This window comes from Thermobia domestica, chromosome 11, assembly GCF_964235325.1.
Source record: "Thermobia domestica chromosome 11, izTheDome1.hap1.1, whole genome shotgun sequence".
Classification (NCBI taxonomy): Eukaryota; Metazoa; Arthropoda; class Insecta; order Zygentoma; family Lepismatidae; genus Thermobia; species Thermobia domestica.
In genome coordinates, this window is record NC_137464.1 from 244,588,566 (window position 1) to 244,605,700 (window position 17,135).

A 17,135-nucleotide genomic window follows, 5' to 3' on the forward strand; every position below is an offset into this window, starting at 1 on the left:
TAACTATCTAGATTGATTGATTGAATGGAGATTAATGAGAACGTCAACGACGGAGCGTACTTTTGTGGATTGATTAATTAAGTGGGAGTTTAATCGGAACATCAGCTGCAAAACGTAACCTTCAAGATTGATTGATTGATTGACTGGAGTTCGATGGAAACGTCAGCGGTAAAGCATAACATTGTAGACTAAATTGGGGGTTTAATGGGAACGTCAGCTGCAAAGCGTAACCTTCTAAATTGATTTGAGCCAATTGGGGACGTCAGCGAACAAATTCCAGTTTGCTAATAACAATTTATTAAAAAATAATATACGTCATTAATGTTATATTTATGCCTAGTGTTTGTAAAGGTTAAACCAAAAATTTTCGTATGGTATATATTATGCGCCTGATCCTTGTTTTATTAAACACTTTGTTACTTGCTTATTCTTTGAACAAGCACTATTCGTGAAGGCCGTAGGTAACTCAGTGGTACAGCTCTCACCTCTGCCGTGTGAGGTCACTGCTTCGATCCCAGTTCCCACCAAGCGGGTTTTGTGGTGAACAATTACCATGTGCCAGGATTTTCTCGGGGTTCTCTCATTTTCGCCCCACTTTCCTCATTCCACCACTTTCATTCATTTCTCATCATCACCGTCTCCTTTAGCCTAGCCGGTATAACCATGTGGCGTAAAAAAAGATTTTAATTCATTTTCCCTTTCTGAAATTTCATTTTTAAAGGTATTTCATTTTTTTTAAAAAAAAACTAGATTTTTCGAAAGTTAGACTTCTTTCTAGCCAGAAATAGGCTTGCGCTCAGAATTGTTTTGAATTTTCGTTGGGAGAGGTCCAATAGTACAAACTACTACGTCTATGCAGTATTGAACGGGTATTATTCTGTACTCGAAAACATGATAAGTAATTGTGAAATACTTCTACATATATTTTCAGAAAAAAAATGATAGAGCTAGATTGTTTTTTTTTTTTTAAAGAGAAAGACAATAAAATGAAATCTCAGTTTTACGACCCACAGTTATGCCAGCTAGACTAAAGGAGACGTTGATGATGAGAAATGAAAGAAATTGTGGAATTAAGAGTCTTCATCCCGGCGAAATTAAAATACCGCTAATTTTACAGTAAATATGTGATATCTTCAAATAGATAAAAGATAATCGAAATGTGGAACAAGAGCGCCCTAGACAATATTATTTTACATGAGAAACCGTTATCACGACTCACTTATCTGCTTTCGATTTCGAGCCATTTTGAAAATCGGCATTTATTTTCGCGTTTCTAAACAGCTGAAAACGGAAAGCCACTAGGTGACTTGTGATAACACTACCTCACGCAAAATAATATTGTCTAGGGCGCTCTTGTTCCATTTTCAATTATCTTTTATCTATTTGAAGATATCACATAATTATTGTAAAATTAGCGGTATTTTAATTTCGCCGGGATGAAGACTCTTAAGAAAGTGGGAAGAAAGTGAAGAACCCCGAGAAAATCCACGCACACGGTGTTTGTCCACAACAAAAATTCACTTGGCGTGAACAGAAGCGAACCAGGGACCCCCACGCACCAGATTTGAACACTCTACCACTGAGCCACCGCGGCCCCCTTTTAAGAGAAAGAGTACAGATCAAATTGTTATGCTACATCAGTCATTTCCTTGTTAGACTAGCATAGCTTGATTGAGACGGTGTACAAATGTCTTCTCAATCATCACCGTCTCCCTTAGCCTCGGTGCATAATCGTGAGAAAAGAAAAGAAAAATCGTTTCCTAAACGTGGCTAGTAGAAAAAGATTCTCAGCCAATTAATTGTTACAGCAAAAATAAAACTTTTTTTTTTTGTTTGTAATTGGAGATGGTGTACTACAGTGAGCCATATAAATATGATATTCCTTTTCTTAGCTCTCAGTCACGCATAATTGTTCGTGGAGTTGGTCTTCACACGACGTTGAAGGCACGCGCCAAGCAACTGCAATAATTACACTACCACCACCACGAACGGATACAAAACCAACGCGAAAAATCAAAACGAAAAAAAAAATAAAAGAAACAATAAAGTTGAGCTAGCTTAGAATTAAAAGAGGTTGAGGTTCTAAGGAGATGAGGGAGAGGAGACAAACAACAGAGGAAAATGTGAGTCACGGTTGGTTCAGCTTTAGTGGCGAAGCGTTCAACCATAGCCCCCCTTCACTTCACAAGCTAGTAGGTATAGTCTTTTCCCCCGTACACTTTGATGGAACAAGAGAAATCAAGTTGCACGTACCAAATTAAATATATAGACAAAAATCATACAGAAGAGCATTGTCTTACTGAAAGAAAGTAAAATTGCATGGTATCTGTCGGAAAATAAATGCAAACAATTTCCGGTAAGCTCAAAGATTTAAAGGGCTGAAATATACTTTTACTTTTGTGAACAGAACTTACTGCCATCTATGGTTGTATTTGAGTATTACCGCAAATAACCGAGATTAACGACAGTTAAGTGGATGGCTATTCGAAGCGTTCTCAACGCGTTTTATTGCTCATTCGTACGCTTGGAATACGCTGACCATGTATTTAAATGTGGATTGCTAATAACAATGAGCTGCAAATGCAAAAGCAATAAAAACGCGGAGAAAACGTCAGCTCGAGTGTATTTGGTGCGTTTCGTAACAATAGATCGCCTGCTCTTTAAAAGATGTCTAAAAGAAGGAAAAAAGAAGTGTTACCAGGCAAGTAGAGTTTAGCAACAAATAGCTGCTTGAAAGATGCTTTGTGCAGAGTATTGGAACTCTGTTATTATAGACCTGCACCTGGCAAAAAAGACCTGGAAACCCTGACTGGCTCACAGTATGATTTATAAATCTGACGAAAGTAAAATTACGCAGTTTATAGTCACCTAGGTCGCGTTCGCTGCGGGGGGTAACGCATAGGAAACGCATTCTGGAATAGCCATACTCTAAGGCCCGTTACACAGTCAAGCGGAGCTCCGCGCTCCGTCTTCCGCCCTCCGCACTACGCGTGTGTGCTTACACAATCATCCGTAGCTACGCGCTACGCGTCACGTGATTATATACAGGATTCTTCTCAGTCAATGTTGCGAGTCAACATGAAAAGATCGAAACGACAATAATGACATCTTAATATTTCTGCAGGAAGAGAAAACGAACACAGAAAAATAAATGTCTCAAGATTCATCCCTTAGTTTTTCAAAGAAGTCTGAAGGGAGCTTTTGTGTCTGCGTATATAGATTTGCGAGAAGACGAGAAGTACTTCAATAATTTCCGTATCGTCAATTCAGTCGTTCGATGACCTAATTGAAAAAAAAATCCATCGAGATTATAAAAATGTAGTTTAAATAGAATCCATATGCATGCTCTTAAAATACAGCACTTTCCTTTAAAAAAAATGTCATGATACTGTTTTTTAACAAATGAAAATAACGAATGTTTGTACATTTGGTTAGAACTTCACATCCAATCACTTTTCATCCAATCAAATATTTAATAAGAGATAAATTATTTGCCTCAATTTATCTTTTTTCATTGTCCATACCTTCATTTTTACAAAAAAAAAAAAAAAAAAAAAAAAAAAAAAAAAAAAAAAAAAAAACTTTTACATATCTCGTTCCATGCCTGTTTACGAATGTCACGCTTTTTGTATTCCTCACAAGAGGGATTCCATTAACATGTTGTTAATTTAACCTCCGTAATAATTGAAACTGAAACTGAAACTGAAATTTGAAATTTGTTGAAAGAAAGACGAAAAATTACAATAGTCACATACTGTTAACATTGGTACATTAGATGCACCACATGTACACGTACAGTTCCAATTAAGCAAAACGAAGACATTATAGCTAAATTAAAAATAACATTAAAAAATATGAAAATAGTATTATAGAACAGTATAAAATATTATTTAGCAACTCACTATCAAAAATAAGAAAAGAAATCTGGATCAATTTTCATTTTGCTTTTGCTACCATGCATGTTTCTTTTTACATTTTAAAGGGAAGTGACTGCTCCGCGCGCGGAGCTCCGCGTGACTGTGTAACGGGCCTAAGGGGACAGTAGTCTAGGGAAGGGCGCCGATTTCTCTGTAAATTGGGGGGAATTCAGATGTAGAAGGTATATATATGAGGATTTTTAAGACAAATTGCAATCAAATTATTCCAAATATTATATATTCATAAATACAATAGGGGGCACACATGAGCGTTGGGGGAGCCCGGGCCCCCACGGCCCCCCAGGATCGGCGCCCTTGAGTCTAGGGGTTAGAGCGTTAGAGTCACGTCCACATGGTCCCGGGTTTGATTTCCGACCGAAGCTTCCCAATTTTCGGCGTCCACCCTGAGTTGTGAGGCAAGTTGGGGAGTCACGTGAAAGCAAAACGTGACGGTCACTGGATCTAGAAAACCCCTGATGCACTCGTTAAGGATAGGGCGTCGCAGCTTGTTGACCACCTGCTCGCCGCTAGACTGGACGTAGTTCAACCGGTAGCTAGCAGATGGCGCTGAAGCAGGCTTCCGCTCTCAAAATGTACTTCTACGCCAAAGTGATTTGTTTGTTTTTGTTTAACAGTTACTATCAGACTTTAAATATTTTATAGAATTCTCCTTCAGATGTCGTTAATGTAAGAACGCAATATTTAACGGCGATCAATTGAGGGAATAAACTAAAACATTTATTCCTTTAAAAGAAAAAAAAAACAATATTTTAAAAAACATATTTACAAAATTTAAAATTATAACAGTTTTTCAGAATATAACAACCGTCCTGACGACACTGGGGGAGATACTCGAACATCTCTTCGTTCGTTCGACTTATTAGAATAACTATACGTTACTCCAAATGAAATCTTTTTAAGTTTTACGTCCCACGGTATGTCGGCTAGGAGACGGTTATGATGAGAAATGAATAGTTCTATTGTAACAACTCGAAAAATTACTCGTTATTCCTGTAACTACTCGAATAACTTATTCATTATCCCTGTAACTATCCGAATAACTTAGTCATTATTGGAGTAACTACTCGAACAATTACTCATTACCCCTGTAACTATCCGAATAACTTAGTCGTTAATGGAGTAACTCGCACAATTACTTTTTATCCCTGTAACTACTCGAATAACTTATTCATTATTGGAGTAACTACTCGAACAATTACTCATTATCCCTGTAAGTACCCGAATAACTTAGTCGTTAATGGAGTAACTACTCGAACAATTACTCGTTCTACTCAAACAATTTATTTGTTATTGAAGAAACTCTTGGAAAAAATATTCGTTCTTCGAAGACCTACTTGAAGTGTTTATCATTATTGGAGTAACTACTCGAAAAAATATCCGTTATTCAAGGAACTACTCGAACAATTATTCATTATTATCCGAGTTACTACTCAAATAATCAAATAATTATTGTTATTGAAATAACTATTCGGTCGTTATTGGAGTAAATATATATTCAAGCAATTATTCATTATTCGAGTAAGTTCTCGAACAAATGTTATTAGAATAACTATTCGAGAAATTACTATTCGAACAGCTATTCCCAATTCTTCTTACGACGCTGTAGTGCCAACAATATCTAGAGAAATTGAATGGTGGACTCATGCGAGCATAGTGATCCGATTAAGCGCTGCTGGACTTCGATGATCCCTGAAGTTTCTTTCCACATGTGCAGAGAAAATGCAGTCTCTACTTTAAAAAAAAAAAAAAAAAAAAAAAAAAAAAAAAAAAAAAAAAAACAAACAAACTTCATTACATTCTCTGAGCACCGTTGCCACTATTCACGTGTCAAGACTTTTTCGGTGCATCCTATAGTGGCAGTTTTTTTTTATTATTATTTGTGTAAAGCAGAGTGACCGAGGTTGATAATATTAGCCTTTACTTTGGTGCTACTAAAGCTATTAAGAAAACTGCTATTATAGGATGCACCGGAAAAGCTTTGACACATGAGTAGTGTCAGTGTAGCTGCGAGCAAACATAGTCATTCTCTTGCTGGCTTCCCTATAGCAAGTAATAATAGTATTTTTTTTCTCTCACTCGTTGTCATACTTAAACTTACTCCAAAAAGTTCATTAAGGCAAGAATGATGAATAGAGTGAAGTCAACCTTGAGCACGAAGGGTCGATTAGGGAGTCATTCAAGTTTGTGACGAGCAGCATCGTGTCAATGAATTTTCCCTGGGTTTTACGATTTCAATCCAATTATCTTAGTATTTCTACAAATTTACTCATAGTTACTCGTTAGCAGTCTTTTATAGGTTAAACAAAAATCAAGGTTCATTAAACTAAGAATTTCGTTCTGTTTTATTTTCACCATTAATATAAAAAATTTCACGATTAAAAATACAAGGAATGACTGACAAAAATTAAAAATTACACGGAGTCATTGTCAAAAATTAAAAACTACATTGAGTTACTGTCGAAAATTGCAACATATCAATGTAAAATTATAATGAAGCCATTTTTGTCGACAATACATTATAATTTTATTGCAAATACAACAATGTAACTTATCTGGAAGAGAATCAATGTTGATTTTTATGATTTGATCTAAATTTTAAAACGAGACTAAGTATTGAAGAGAAGCAAAGCAGAACATGCACTTATTTTTTTTTAATTTTTTGTTGTTGATTAATTCAGGTAAAAACAAGAAAATGTACAACAAACAAGTATTCCGTAACACTTTTTTTTTTCGTTTTTTCTCTTAAAACATTAGTATGACCATACCACCCTTTCCCCCAAGGTCGTCCATAATAGAGGGGATGACTCATATGAAACAAAATAATTCATATGCGTCGTATGGAGGTGATGCAATTCCAAAAAGGGGGTCGGCCGGTCGTTCATTCATCCTAATGTATGTATTATATATGTATGTATGGGAGACTCACAACAGCAGGGCAGGACAGAGCGACGGGGAAAAGGGGAACGTATGTGCGCTAGGCTGTACATTGTAATGTGCTCTTTTACTTTATCACTATGCACATGGTTTGCTTTAGAACACATCGTTTGGTTGACCTTCTCTTTCTCTTTCTCTCTCTCTCTCACACATACACACGCACACACATATACATGCATACATATATATATATGTATAACATTCTACTGGCATGACGACAGTATCTAAATAAGAACAAATGCAAGCACGGATATATTCCGGCAATTTTCCTCCAATTTTTCTCCAATTCACATTTTCTTTCTTATTATTATTTTCAATTTTGGACAGTACAATATGTGGAAGTGACCTAGGCACCTGTATGCCAGGCACCATCCTGGCATTTGTCTGCTGTGAATGAGGAAAATACAGGAAAACCTCACTCAGGCTGGCTTGGCCTAAAAAAAAAGCCTTTACACTTTTTCAACTGAGTGTCATAACTGGGAATCGTACCCGGGACCGTTTTCACCATCCTTGTAGTTCCAACCAATTGTTTGTAGAGCTATTACAGTAATGTTTAACGACAAAATTTTATAAACTCAATCGATATAAAAGAATCGATATAACCTGATATAAAAGAACGAGATCTCGATTCTTTCTTTATTTTGTAGATTCCTTATATCTATTACTACCTTTGATCGCTATTACATAATGTTTAACAATAAAATAACAAGCAATTTCTGTTTATGTAACATCAGATATGTTTTACTTATATAACTGTAATTCAAGAACAATCCAACAGCAGTTTATTGCCAGAGTTTCGTTATAATTTTATTCAATCAATGATGATATAATGACAACGTTTCTTTTTGACAGCATTTTGCTCTATATTTTTTTCTAAATGAAATGAAATCTTTGATTTTACGTCCCACGATTATGTTGGCTAAGCTAAAGAAGACGGGAGATGATCAGAAATGAATGAAATGGTGGAAAGAAGAAAGTAGGAGGAAAGGCGAGAACCCCGAGAAAGACTCACGAACACGGCGTTTGCCTACCAAAAAGTTCTCCTGGCGCGAGCAGGGATCGAACCAGGGACCCCATGCACTAGAGGTGAATGCTCTACTAGTGAGCCACCACGGCCCAGCGCTGTAATTTCATTCCATTAATATTGATTCAAGGCACTATCTTTAGCAGTATTCTGTTGTAACTTAATTCAATCAACATTGACGCATTGGCAACATATTTCAGAATATTTTATTGTATTAGAAGTATTCCGTTGTAACTTAACTCAATTAACATTGACAGAATGGCAACGTATTACAGGTGTTTTGTTGTAATGGCAATATTCTGTTGTAACTTAATTCAATAAACATCGACGCAATGGCAACATATTTCAGAATATTTTATTGTATTAGAAGTATTCCGTTGTAACTTAACTCAATTAACATTGACAGAATGGCAACGTATTACAGGTGTTTTGTTGTAATGGCAATATTCTGTTGTAACTTAATTCAATAAACATCGACGCAATGGCAACATATTTCAGAATATTTTATTGTATTAGAAGTATTCCGTTGTAACTTAACTCAATTAACATTGACAGAATGGCAACGTATTACAGGTGTTTTGTTGTAATGGCAATATTCTGTTGTAACTTAATTCAATAAACATTGACGCATTGGCAACATATTTCAGAATATTTTATTGTATTAGAAGTATTCCGTTGTAACTTAACTCAATTAACATTGACAGAATGGCAACGTATTACAGGTGTTTTGTTGTAATGGCAATATTCTGTTGTAACTTAATTCAATAAACATCGACGCAATGGCAACATATTTCAGAATATTTTATTGTATTAGAAATATTCCGTTGTAACTTCACTCAATTAACATTGACAGAATGGCAACGTATTACAGGTGTTTTGTTGTAATGGCAATATTCTGTTGTAACTTAATTCAATAAACATCGACGCAATGGCAACATATTTCAGAATATTTTATTGTATTAGAAGTATTCCGTTGTAACTTAACTCAATTAACATTGACAGAATGGCAACGTATTACAGGTGTTTTGTTGTAATGGCAATATTCTGTTGTAACTTAATTCAATAAACATCGACGCAATGGCAACATATTTCAGAATATTTTATTGTATTAGAAGTATTCCGTTGTAACTTAACTCAATTAACATTGACAGAATGGCAACGTATTACAGGTGTTTTGTTGTAATGGCAATATTCTGTTGTAACTTAATTCAATAAACATCGACGCAATGGCAACATATTTCAGAATATTTTATTGTATTAGAAGTATTCCGTTGTAACTTAACTCAATTAACATTGACAGAATGGCAACGTATTACAGGTGTTTTGTTGTAATGGCAATATTCTGTTGTAACTTAATTCAATAAACATCGACGCAATGGCAACATATTTCAGAATATTTTATTGTATTAGAAGTATTCCGTTGTAACTTAACTCAATTAACATTGACAGAATGGCAACGTATTACAGGTGTTTTGTTGTAATGGCAATATTCTGTTGTAACTTAATTCAATAAACATCGACGCAATGGCAACATATTTCAGAATATTTTGTTGTAAGAGCAGCATATTTGGCAGAATTACATTGTAACTCAAGTCAATTAACATTGATGTAATATGAGCATATTTCAGAGCATTTTGTTATAATAGCAGTATTCCGTTATAATCTCACTGATCTAATTAACATTGATGCAATAATAACATATTTCAAGTATTTTGTTGTAATGGGAGTATATTTTTCAGTATTCCAATGTAACTTAATTCGATTAACATCGACACAATAGCAGCACATTTCAGAATATTTTGTTGAAATGGTAGAACATTTGGCAGTTTTTTTTTTGTAATGGCAGCATAATTACAGAGTTTTGGTTGTAATGGCAGCATATTTATCATTGTTTTGTTGTGATTCCAGAATATTTTGTTATAATGGCAGTATATATGCCAGTGTTTTGCTGAATTTTATTAAATCAACATTGACCTAATGCCACAACATCTGACAGTGTTTCGTTGTAATTTGATTAAGTTATAACAATGCAATGAAAGTATATTTACTATTCATTCTCTATTGTTTTGATTACAGTTTTTATACTTCGTGTCGTCGAGTCCTTACAAAAACAAATAGCGTCTAGTTTCTACCTTCTTAACTCTTAAATGAGCTGGTGCCATGTGGTTCCGTCTGTCTAAACAATCGGATGTGCTAAATTCAATAAGACACGGTCTCAACAATAGGAGAACGTTCTGTTTCGATTCCTCTATTTTGAGAGGGGTTTAAATGGGGATCAGGAAGAGCGTCACGATACATGCTATACTACACTCTACCTAAGTTAGAATCTTCTCAACTGTTTCATCTGGCTGCACAACCACATATTGTATATAGTCTCTCCCACCCAGAGACCACAGCTGTTTCCAGAAATTAGTGGAAAAAACGCAGAAAAATCTCCAGTTGTCTTTCTCTCTCCTCGAAGACAGGGGGAGGGGGAGGGAGAGAGGTAACATCAGTCGTTGCAAATAGTTAACCGCAGATGGTGCAAGAATATTGCGGTACTATGTCTTTTGGAGAGAATGTGATAGAATTTTCGGAGGTGGGGTGGTGGCGAGGGAGAAAAGGAGGCACGCACCCACATGCGTCCATGCAAACACACGCACACACACATATACGCATTATAAATTCAGTCAGAGTGAGGCTAAATCCCAAATGTCCAAAGGAGATACTTTACCCCTCTTTAAATCTCTCTGTTTCTCTTTGTTCTCCAAGAGATGTCGCCTCTTCCGCTCTTCTATTCTATTTCCTCGTCTTTGAGACTCCTTTTTTGAGCAGATTCTCCCATTATTTTGCTTTATACAATACCAATGTAACAGAATCTCAAAGTATGTAGTCAGAAACGCCTGCAGAATTTTTTTTCTAAGGCGGAGGGAAGTCTAGTTGCAAATTCATACTCTGACGCACCTGTGCACATAGTCTAACAGCCCCTACTTCAAGTAAAAAAAAAATAGGCATATTGAGCCTAGAAGGTCCCTACTTCTTGTAAAACAACATTTGGCATATTAAGTCTAATAGGCCCCTACTTCATGTAAAACAACATTTGGCATATTGAGCCTAGAAGGTCCCTACTTCATGTAAAACAACATTTGGCATATTAAGTCTAATAGGCCCCTACTTCATGTAAAACAACATTTGGCATGTTAAGTCTAATAGGCCTCTACTTTATTTAAAACAACATTTGGCATATTAAGTCTAATAGGCCCCTACTTCATGTAAAACAACATTTGGCATATTAAGTCTAATAGGCCCCTACTTCATGTAAAACAACATTTGGCATATTGAGCCTAGAAGGTCCCTACTTCATGTAAAACAACATTTGGCATATTAAGTCTAATAGGCCCCTACTTCATGTAAAACAACATTTGGCATATTGAGCCTAGAAGGACCCTACTTCATGTAAAACAACATTTGGCATATTAAGTCTAATAGGCCCCTACTTCATGTAAAACAACATTTGGTATGTTAAGTCTAATAGGCCTCTACTTCATTTAAAACAACATTTGGCATATTGAGCCTAGAAGGTCCCTACTTCATGTAAAACAACATTTGGCATATTAAGTCTAATAGGCCCCTACTTCATGTAAAACAACATTTGGCATATTGAGTCTAATAGGCCCCTACTTCATGTAAAACAACATTTGACATATTAAATAAGTTTCTTAACTGTAGTACTACAGTAATTAATATAATTCTACAACATTTGGCTCAAAAGAATGTATATATACAAAAAAAAAATGTGAATTGTGTAATACTCTGAAATGGATTGACGGAAATGGCTTATTTTTGGCAGTGTTGTACTTTAATGTTTGATGTTCTCTTATTACAATGCATTCCGATAATTGTATTATTTTCTTCCCTTGTGTAGACGTGGCATAAATCAATCACTTCCGGTTTTAACGTTGAGTGCTATAGAGTAAAAACGGTTTTCTGCAATCAACTAAAACATTCCAAAAAACTTATTCCATCTCCACTCTAATCTCTATACCAAAACTGGAAGTTGCAGAAATCCACTTCTGGTTTCAATACTAATTGAAAATATATAAACACTTATTGAAGCTATTGAAACCAGAAGTGGTATATTTCTACCACTTCTGGTTTGAATATATGGATGAAGGAAATGATGGAATCATTCTTTGGATGTTGAATTGTAATCCGTTAATGCACTATCGTTAAGGTGTGGCTACGTTGATACTTATAGGAATTTCAATTATATGCAAAAATATTTGAGTTTTACGTCCCACAATTATGGAGACTGTGATGATGAGAAATAAACGAAATGGTGGAATGAAGAAAATGGGAGGAAACGCGAGAACCCCGAGAAAATCAACGCACATGGTGTTTGTCCACCACAAACCTCACTTGGCGCAAGCTAGAATCGAAACAAGGACCACATGTACCAGAGTTGAACGCTCTACCACTGAGCCCTCAGTTTGCCCGCAACCAGACGCAGAACTTTGGGGGGGCATGAATCAGATAGGGGGGCCAAGCCATTAAAAATTCTCTTACAATATCTAAATTGTGATTTTTGTATTAATTGTATTGAGGTCTGGAGGGGCCATGAAAAGTTTAGGGGGGGCCAGGCCCCCCTGGTCCCTCTCTAGTTGCGGGCCTGGCCCTCAGTTATATGCAATAAAGTAGGATTACAATGAAAGCCAAACTGTGTCCCTTGTCGAAAACACTAGTATACTATACTTGGTTTAATATTGATAAAGATTTAGAAGGTTCTGCATAAGCCTAGTTTGTGTTGTCAGCTACTTGGAAAAACGGCCTAGATAACTTCGTTTTTTAGGATTTCCACTTTTTGAGGTAAATTTTAGACTTTCACTCAAACAGCTACTGCTTCCTTACTATTTATCGTAGGATCATGGTTCATAACTCACTTGTCCGTATTATACACCAGAAACGGGAAAAACCTGGAGATTTTTCGAATAAAAATTCGAAATTTTTGCACCCCTCTATCCCGGGCCTGGGTTGACGTAGGGATCTGAATTTTTTTTTTTTAAAAAAAAAAGAACGTTGTTATATACATAATATGTGTGCAAAATTTCAATTTTGTATCTTAAAAACAAAGGGCGGAAAAAGTTGTTGGAAGTCTGAATTTAGGCCATATATATATAAATTTAGTGGGTCATTACTATTTGGCCTAGAGTCATGGTTTAAACACCATTTTCTTCAGTATAACGAGCCCTTTCCAACGGTACCACTCACAAGTCCGTATCACGCACCTAAAGCGGAAAAATTGGGAAAACCCGGATTTTTTTGCTGAAAAAAATCACCACCTCGGAACACTTGTGCCCCTCGGGCCCGGCCCCGGGATATAAAGAAATTGAGAAATACGCAAAGGTGCACACAATCCGTATACAAAGTTTCAATCTGATATCGTGAAAACTAAAGGTGTGAAAAATTTTTGTATTTGCCTTAAGTCACACCCCTCTGCCCCCACTTGGCAGCGCCAAGTTGACCATCCGGTTGCAAAATGTATCTGAGCTTCTTTGGTCCATCCTTGACTTGACCAATAAAAAAAAGGCTTAAATACCTGTTACAAAACCTAAATAAGCGGCGCCATAGTATATAAATACGAGGTGTGGCAATTAAGTAACGACACTGGTGTCATAAATGTCCCCTATCTATACACCGGTGCATACGTATCTTCCATTGTTCAAAGCAATGTTGTAGGTCATCAGATGTCACACTGTTCAACAACTCTGCCGTTTTTCGTTTCACCTCTTCCACAGACTGAAAATGTGTTCCTTCCATTCCATTTATCACTTTTGGGAATAGATAAAAGTCACAGGGAGCCAGGTCTGGAGAATACGGAGTATCGTCGAGCACAGGAATTCGCTTGGCTGCTAAAAACTGCTTCACAGAAAGGGCATTATGGGCAGGCGCATTGTCTTGGTGGAGGATCCATGCATCGTTCTTCCACAAATCCGGTCTCTTCTTCCTTATTCTTTCCCTCAGCTTGATTAGGACTTCTTTGTAGTAGGTCTGATTCACTGTTTGACCCTGAAGCACCCATTCAGTCATGATGATACCCCTGATATCGAAAAAAAAAAAAAAAAAAAACGATGAGCATTGCCTTCACTTTCGACTTGCTCATTCGTGCTTTTTTCATTTTTGGCGATGTGGGAGTCTTCCAGTGCATGGATTTACGCGTAGTCTCGGGGTCATACTGGAAAATCCATGTTTCATCACATGTGATGACACGTGTTAACAAGTCTGGTTCTGCTTTGAGTCGTTCCATGACGTCACAGTAAATGGTCTTTCGAATGTCTTTTTGTTCCTGAGAGATTTTTCGGGACAATTTTTGCACAAATTTTTGTCATGTTTAAATTGTCACGCAAAATTTGTCTTACTGTCTCTTTGTTAATGTTCGTCATGTCTGCGATCATCCGAATGCTCAGACGTCTGTCTTTCCGCACAAGTTCATTAATTTTTTTTGAACATTTTTGTCCGTTCTTGAACTCAAAGGGTGGCCGGTTCATCATCTTCAACCTCTTCCCTACCTTCTGAAAATCGTTTGTGCCATTCCAAAACTGGCGCACGTGACACAGCATTATCACCATACACCTCTTTTAACATTGCACAATATTCCGTCGGTTTTTTTTTTTTTTTTTTTAATTTCACCAGAAATTTGATGTTAATGCGCTGCTCAACTTTACTGTTCACCATGATTACGGCACTACTACAGAACACTGTCCTCTTCATGCAAGCCTGCAAAGAAAATAAAAGCTTTCAGAATCATGAAACAAACAGTGGCTGCTCATGAAGGTTCAAGATCAACAACACATCATGAGCTACCTCCCTCCCCCCACGATCCTGCGCGACAGGAGGTGCGCAGTCTCGTTATTTAATTGCCACACCTCGTATACCATTAATCCTAAAAGGGCTCAGAGAAGTACACAATAATCATCATTGATGTACGCAATAATCATCAAGAAGTATGATAACCATAGAACTGGACTTCTGGACCAAAACTTTGGATTTGGTGCTATAGAAACCGATAGCCTACACTGAGAAAAAAATGTAGGTGGCGTACTTAAAAAGATAGGTTATATGCGTAATTCCTGTAGTTTTTGGGCTTAACGTACAGCAGACGTATAACTGAAAACGCATGTTTTATAATACTTTCTGTATAAGTGTTTCATCTATACGTACTCTGCGTATGAAACAATTTAGGCGGTCAGGATCTCACATACAAATGGACGTATATAACATATAGTTGACGAAGGTAACATAAGTATATACATGTTATATACGGAAAACTGTTAGATGTCAGACATCCTGCAACGGCATGACGTGACATCTAAGGGCAGTGCTTATGTAGCATACGGATAACGTATGCTCCGTAATGATTTCTATAGTAAGCAAGAGGATACCGTATATTTGTACAATATACCGCTGTCCGGAGAACGGATTTTTCTCTGTGTATCACAGCTGAGTACGAAAGAACGTGCTGGGATATCCATGCCTTTCATTTTCTAAGTTTTTTTTTTTAATACCTATTTCGGAAGTAACGTAAATCCAGAATGCTAAAGGAAAAACAGATGTAACATTAAGTTTCCTTCCTAGCTTTTCACATGCAGATTTAACGCATTCGTCACCAAAAGACGAAGGTTCAAATAGAAAGAGAAAAACGAAAACTTTTTAAGGCATGGAATGAGCACGAGAAAGAAGGGAGACGAGAAATGGCAGGGGAAAGGGGAGGGGAAAGAAAAAGGAGAGAAATAAGCGGAAAACTAGAATTTACGACCGAAGGTGTGAGGGGTATCTCACATGTGTGTTACCAAAAACCCCCGGAAATGGAACAAAATCTTTGTTACTTTTTCCAATTCTATATTTTTTTCTTTCTCTTTTTCTTCCTTTTCCTTTCAGCTACGCACACTATTCTTTTTTCTCGACTTTACTAATTCTTTTAGTCAAATCACATGACTTCCTTCTCTTCCCGTTCTTTTTTACTATTGGTACTATTATTCTTTCATAGCTGAATGAAATAGAAAACGATAGTGAATATTGAAAACGAAACACATACAGTACATACTGATGATTTCAGGTTTAATTCCAGGGAAATCTGAGTTGAGTTTCAGTTGATTTTGGGTTTAACGCCCCTTTCAGCAGCAAGGCAGTATGAGACGGGGCCTACTGATTAAGAGGCCTCATCCCGGCGAAATTAAAATACCTCTAATTTTACAGTAATTATGTGATATCTTCAAATAGATAAAAGATAATTGAAATGTGAAACAAGAGCGCCCTATACAATATTATTTTGCGTGAGGTACCGTTATCATAGGTCACCTAGTGGCTTTCCGTTTTCAGCCGTTTAGAAACGCGAAAATAAATGCCGATTTTCAAAATGGCTCAAAATCGTGATAACAGTATCTCATGTAAAAGGATATTGTCTAGGGCGCTCTTGTTCCACATTTCGATCATCTTTTATCTATTTGAAGATATCACATAATTACTGTAAAATTAGCGGTATTTTAGTTTCGCCGGGATTTAACGTAGAATCCGAACCATCTGAGCTCCCGCCGGGAATCGAACCCGGGTCTCCCACGCCAAAGGCACATATCCTAACCGCTTAGCCACGAAGGAGCTCTCTGGTTTACACTGATACGAACTGAAATAATATGAGATTTCACATTCTGCTTGATGTCATTGTAACAGCTTTTTTTGTTAGTTTTAAAATATTTTCGAACCACTATAATGTGTTCAATGCTTTCCTGGAGCGAATCGAGCCCGGGATCCCGTACAATAAAAAAGTCACTAGCTAAAGCTACTAGACCGACCAGCGAGGGGTAGGGGAGCTTTGAAAAAGAAAGATCAATATGTCGCCGTGGGAAATTACTCGAAGATATGCAACAGTAAATGTTGTCAAGAGAATAACAGACGTACCTACAGAATTGTATAACAGTGTTGTCCACGAGACTAGATTTGGGCCTGTCTCGTCTCAAAAAGATGCCGAGGAAAGGTTGTCTCGTCTCGAAATGTATATGTGTTTCTATTCAAAGAGATCTGTTTTACTTCTATTTCTTTACGAAAATTCTGCCTCGCCTTGTTTCTTGTCATGGACCACGCTATAGGAGAATATGCTACACAGTGACCATACTTAGGATTTTGTTTCGTGGGGGGGAGGGGTTGGAGCTATGCACAAATTTTAATGAAATTCATTTCCCTTTCTTTAATATTTGTATAATGACTCA

At 36.7% G+C, this 17,135-nt stretch overlaps 1 protein-coding gene across 1 annotated transcript in view; it reads right to left on the bottom strand.

The window, feature by feature from the left end:
- Positions 1-17,135, bottom strand: part of stet (rhomboid serine protease stem cell tumor) — a 1,160,693-nt gene that overhangs the window by 374,727 nt on the left and 768,831 nt on the right. The gene's annotated exons all lie outside the window — the stretch shown is intronic.